Below are 5,927 nucleotides of genomic sequence, written 5' to 3' on the forward strand. Positions count from 1 at the left end.
CTTGGTTTAAATCGTTGCTATGGTTCTTCTTCTTCCTCTGTGGTGTTTAATGGCAGCTTGCATCCTTTTTGTTGCATTACTGCCATCTTCCGGTTTCAGTCAGTTCCTATGTTTCCAACTACTAAACTTTCCCCATCAGACCCGTTGCTCGCAAAAAGTTTGTAAAGCACCTTCTTCCCAGATTACTAGATCCCCACTCTATTATATTATTCAGCTCTCTTCCTCTCATCCCTAGTCTTTGCATTTCTCCCAGCATGCCCCTCCTTTCTGAGCTGTGTCTAATACAGGAGGTGATAACGTGTTGTACAGTTTCTGGTGCCTGGCAGCACTGCCAGAGACCGGTTGGATGCTTATCATGTGTAGTGTGCTGCGTAGACTGCTGTGCCCTATTCTTAATCTTGATATTGTAACCTCTTCTCTCCTGTTTCCTCCCCTGTATCTTACACAGTTCACTTTACTCTGAATTGAATGTAGGCGTCTCCCCCTCGTCTCCTGGTCCCAATGTTGTTGCCATACTTTGTTGATATTTTTCCTGATGATGCCCTTTCCCTCTGCTTTGGATAACTTGATACATACGTCTACTTTGTTTTCCTTTAGTGCTTGTTTGGCTAGTTTGTCCAGTTTTTCATTTCCTCTGATACCTACATGGGCCAGTATCCATATAAATATAACTTCAGTGCCTCGTTCTATTGCTCTAGAGTGATTTGACATTATTTTTAGTAACAGATCTTGTCGAGTATTGGACATACCCGACTTCAGACTAACGAGTGCAGACATGGAGTCACTGCAAATAAGGACTTTGCCTGGTCTGTGTTGTTCAATCGACTCTAGGGCCAAAAAAATTGCATACAATTCAACTGTATACACAGCAAAAAAATTTGAAGTGCGGTTAAATATTTCAAATTTGTGACTAGGAACTGCAACAGCAGATCCTGTACTGTCTGTAGCTGGATCTTTTGATCCATCGGTAAAAACATGCACATGCTCTGGGTATATTTTAGCTGTGTACTCATAGAACTCACTCAATCAGTATTTTTACGTCTTACCTTAATTTGCAGCAACTCCATGTCCACCTCTGGTTCTTTGAGCATCCACACAGGAGTTATTGGCCTAACGACAGTAGGGCAAAGCTCTATATCAGAGACTCCTAGGCTTCTTGCTGTTGCTTCTCCTATCCAGCCAAAACGTGTCTTTGGTACTTTATATCTTTCCCAACATGCCTGTAATACTTTTTTAGTTGGATGATTATCTTCATGACCCCTCAGATTTATCCAATAATTAACCAACAGTTGTTTTCTGCGAAGACACAATGGCATTTCTCCTGTCTCTACTTGGATGGCGCACACAGGTGATGTTCTTTACTGCACCTATACAAATCCTGAGGGCCCTGGTCTGGATAGCATCCAACTGTTTAAGTGTGGTTTCTGCTGCTGAACCATATGCTATACTACTATAATCTAATCTCGATTTAATTAGAGCTTTGTAAATGTGTATCAGGGATGCAACCTCTGCTCCCCAGTCCAACCCTACCAGACATCTTTTTTACACTTATCACCAACATTTTTAATGTGGTCTTTCCATGTTAATCTGCTGTCAAAGTGTACTCCTAAAAAACGAAATGACTACTATTTCTAACTTTTTTTCATACAGATTCAGCTGAAAGTTTCCCCTAGTTCTCTGTCTCGTAAAGAACATAACTTTCGTTTTTTCAGATGAGAATTTAATTCCCCATATTGCAACTTGTTTTATCCCTTCTTGCAGTTTTTGAACAATATGTTCCAAGTTTCTTAATTTTTTCCATAAGGCCCCATCATCTGCAAATAATGACCTTCCCATATCTGGTGAGACCGTTGCAAAGATGTCATTTATTGCAATGGAGAATAATATAGGACTTACCACAGTCCCTTGTGGAGCCCCATTTTCTACCTCATATTTCCTTGACCTTTCAGCTCCTACTTTTACCTGGATAGCTCTTTTATTCAAAAAGTCCATTATCCAATTAAACAGTTTCCCCCTGATTCCCATTAGATGCATTTTTATCAAAAGACCTTCCCTCCATAGGATATCATAAGCCTTTTCTACATCAAAAAACACTGCTGCCACAGTTTCTTTATTAACCTGTGCCTTTCTTACCTCATCTTCTAGACAGAGTGGATTTAGGAAAGGTAGGGGAACCTTGGAATCAATTTTATGACACCCTACTAATATCTCTTGTTTCTATAAATAATACATTAATCTTTCGTTTACCATGTGTTCCATAAGTTTACATATATGTGATGTTAGGGCAATTGCCCTATAATTTGATGAGTTACTTGCTGCTATGGTTCTTCTTGTTTATTCTGTTAACGGGTTACGGCCTTGAATGAAACATTACTGCCACCTGCTGTCTGAAAAGGGGTTGTTACAGTTCAGCCAGGTGAAGGATTGAAGGATGTTGTAGGTTTGATGTAGTCTATCAGCCTCAGAAACTCCTGCCCCTATCAAAACACACGGTGAATGATGTTGATCAGGTTTGGTTCTTATATATAAAACTTATATGGAATTTGTCTTTCCGAAAACATTGTCCTAACAATTAAAATGTAAATTCCTCACTCACAGTATTGTATACACAAATCCTGAAGTAATTACTTGAAAGTCAATATAGAGTTTAGCCTAAATTTGTCTTGATATTACAATGGTACATTTACTATCTGTAATCCAGTGGCGGGCCGCGCATTTTATACCTGGGCCTTCACTGCTGTCCTGCAGCTGAAACACAGCTACGGTTATTATTTGTTTTGTGTAAAAATGAAGCCAACACCTATAAATATAACTGTATATAACGTAAGAGAATACGCCGAGAGTGTGTCTCCTCTCTGCTCTGACTGCAGCTGGGACTGCTGCGCGAGGCTCGTTCACGACAGTGCAGAACAGTACGTGCTTTCACAGCAGAGTCAAAATACCAGAAAAGTCGCCAACAACACCAGAAAAAGTCGCTATATGTGTCGCTAGTAGCTTTTAACAAAAAAAGTCGCCAAGAGGGTTCGGAAAGTTGGCAGATTTAGCGAGAAAGTCGCCAAGTTGGCAACACTGGCACTGGCTAAATATGTCCCCAGAGCAACATTGGTTGTAACAATAGTTCCTATCACATAAAACCAAACAAAAATCCATCTTCATAAAAACAAGTTGTACAAATAATAATATATAAAACAAGCATATTAAAGCTACTGCAGATGTAAAAACAAAAGCAGTTAATTTACCAAAGCTGCTGTTCACTATTTAAAGACATAAAGAGTTTAATCCCACGGTTGTTCAGTACATCCGTGGGTTTTAGTTCCAGTAAGAAGTCCTTCTCGATTCATGGACACCAGTGAAGACAGTCGAGCCTCCCCAGTTGTATTTCTTGAATACGTTTTAATGCGTTCGAGGGCTGAAAATGTCCGCTCGGCAGAGGCAGCATTGTCACCACCCAACATGTCATGCTAGTCCACTGACCAATCACGTATGGCTAGGCCAGCTAGAAGGCTCCGGCACGTCAAAGAATACGCCCAACATGTCAAACTAAAGATCTGATTGGTTGAAGACTATGACAATCAACAATATCGTCCCCATTCACTTAAACTGCAAAGGGATTCACGTGCGAGTCTGCAGGCCTCGGGCCTCTCTTCTTACCTAGAGACACAGAGGTGAAATCTGATTGGATAAAAGCTCTCCTTAAAACAAGCTGTACTGGAAGCAGAGCAACTGAGAAAGACACTAGCTGTGCAATGAGAGAAAAAAATACATGTAGTGTATTTATGAAAAATTATAAAATAGCTATAAATTTATGATTCTGTCTAGGCCAGTAGATAAGACCTTGCTGGCCCTGACGACCCACCACTGCTGTAATCATATGTCAATATATATGATTGACATATCATATATGATAAAGCTTTATTTAAGGCATTCATTTTTTTGTTCTCTTGGAGGCATAGGAACAAAAACACAACAAATTATCATAATAACAAATTAAAGCTGCAAGCAGCGATGTACGGGCCCTTGCACGCGTCTCGGGGTAGTGGCGGGACGCCGGCAGACGCGGCCACGAATATGTCTTCGACCATCGGACAACGCGTCCCGGAGTTCAACGTATTTTTCCAGCGTGGACTGTGTGACGCTGGAAATTATGTAGTGCAAATATTCCACCAGTTCCTGTATCCACTATGTGGCACTAGATAACACTCGCAAACATGTATTATGTTGCTCTATATCAAGTGCAGACCACATCATGTAAATGTCATGTAAATCGGATGCCATTTGTCACATAACGCTGTTTTCCTGTTGCCAGTAGGTGGCGCTATTACTTTGAGTGAAAATTGGCTTGGAGACATCCTCAGGCCCTGACTGTTATCAAGTATGCCAAGTTTGGGACAGATTTGAGCAAGTCCATTGGAGTTACATCAGCGTGTTGTTTAATGGCGAATCATGTAAAATGGCCGCCATTTTGATTTTTAAGTCTTCATGTGATACATACCTTCTAAATTTTATACGTCTAGGTCAAACGTACTGCGAGGGCTGCTTTGTCGAAATATTGTAGGGGGCGCTGAAGCATTAAAACCATACTATATTACTACATTTTGGGCTTTAAATCTGTGTGCCAAGTTTGCTTATGTTTCGAGCATTTTTAGCCCCTCAAAAGCACCTTTGTTTTGCACGGCAAAGAGCGTTGGACGAAATATTAACAGCTTCATGAACTGGCATTATGAACTTACATTTGTGTGGAACTAATTTGATGTTGATCAGATTTACCTACTAAGAGAAACAAGCCAAAGTACAGAGGCTTTAACTTCCTGTTACCAGTATTATACACAATTGGCCTGTAGATGTCTTCAGGACTGGAGTGTCATCAAACATGTGAAATCTGGAAAAGATCTGATGATGTGGAGTCAAGTTACATCAGTTTATTCATTCATGGCGAAGGATCGAAATTTGTCGTGCTGCCACGTCGCCGCCCTTTAACAAATTCTTACAATCTTCACAATGAAGGTCTTAAGGCTTATTAAGATTCTTACAATCTTCACAATCAAGGTCTTAAGGCTTTTCTGACAAAATGTGAGCGGGATCTGATTATCTGTGAGGAGCAGGATGTCAAAGTACACAACCTGTAACTTCCTAGGTGGTGCTATTACTATGATTCTAAATTATCATATAGATGTGTTTCAGGTCAGGATGTTATGACATGAGAAATTTGGAGTAGATTAGACAATGTACGGCCGACAACAACTTCCTGTTTCATAGCGAATGGTGTTTTTTGCAACCACGCCACGGATACATAGTTCGATAACTTTTTTATCTTTGAGTAACTTTTCATCGCCAAGGTCTCAAGAGCATACTAAACGAATCTGAAGTCAATCAGATTAAATCTCTTGAAGTTCGTTAAAGTACAGCGCCTTGAAATGGTCCAAAAACGTCGTCAAATTAAAAATGGCCGACTTCCTGTTGGGTTTAGGGCCTACCTCTTAGAGGCTTTTTTGTACGTCCCATCGCATTACATATACCAAATTTCATACAGCTAGGTGAAACCCAATGTTGGGGCTGCTAGGTCTACCAAGTACCTACTGGTACAAATAAAAGTAACATGAACCTGATAGGTGGCACTATAGAGCCATTTTGTCCGACCTTAGCCCTTATTTCCTTGTTATTTTCACAGATTCTGATTTTTTTTGCAAATTTTAAGAATGGACGTGTAGCCCAAGCACCTCTTTTTCCCCTTGGAAGACGCAGAATAATATTAAACATTTGAAGAACAATAGGTCCTACGCTACCGACTAAGTCGGTGCTCGGGCCATAATAATCACCTCATAAGAATGTGTTAGAAAACAGTTGACCATTTACATATTCAAGCAGATACAGAGCCACATCCACATTTGATGGAGCTTGTTTTCTTTACAGATCTAAGTCCAACAAAC

Source organism: Anarhichas minor, unplaced genomic scaffold, assembly GCF_050575085.1.
Source record: "Anarhichas minor isolate MPS153535 unplaced genomic scaffold, ASM5057508v1 ptg000008l, whole genome shotgun sequence".
Lineage (NCBI taxonomy): Eukaryota > Metazoa > Chordata > Actinopteri > Perciformes > Anarhichadidae > Anarhichas > Anarhichas minor.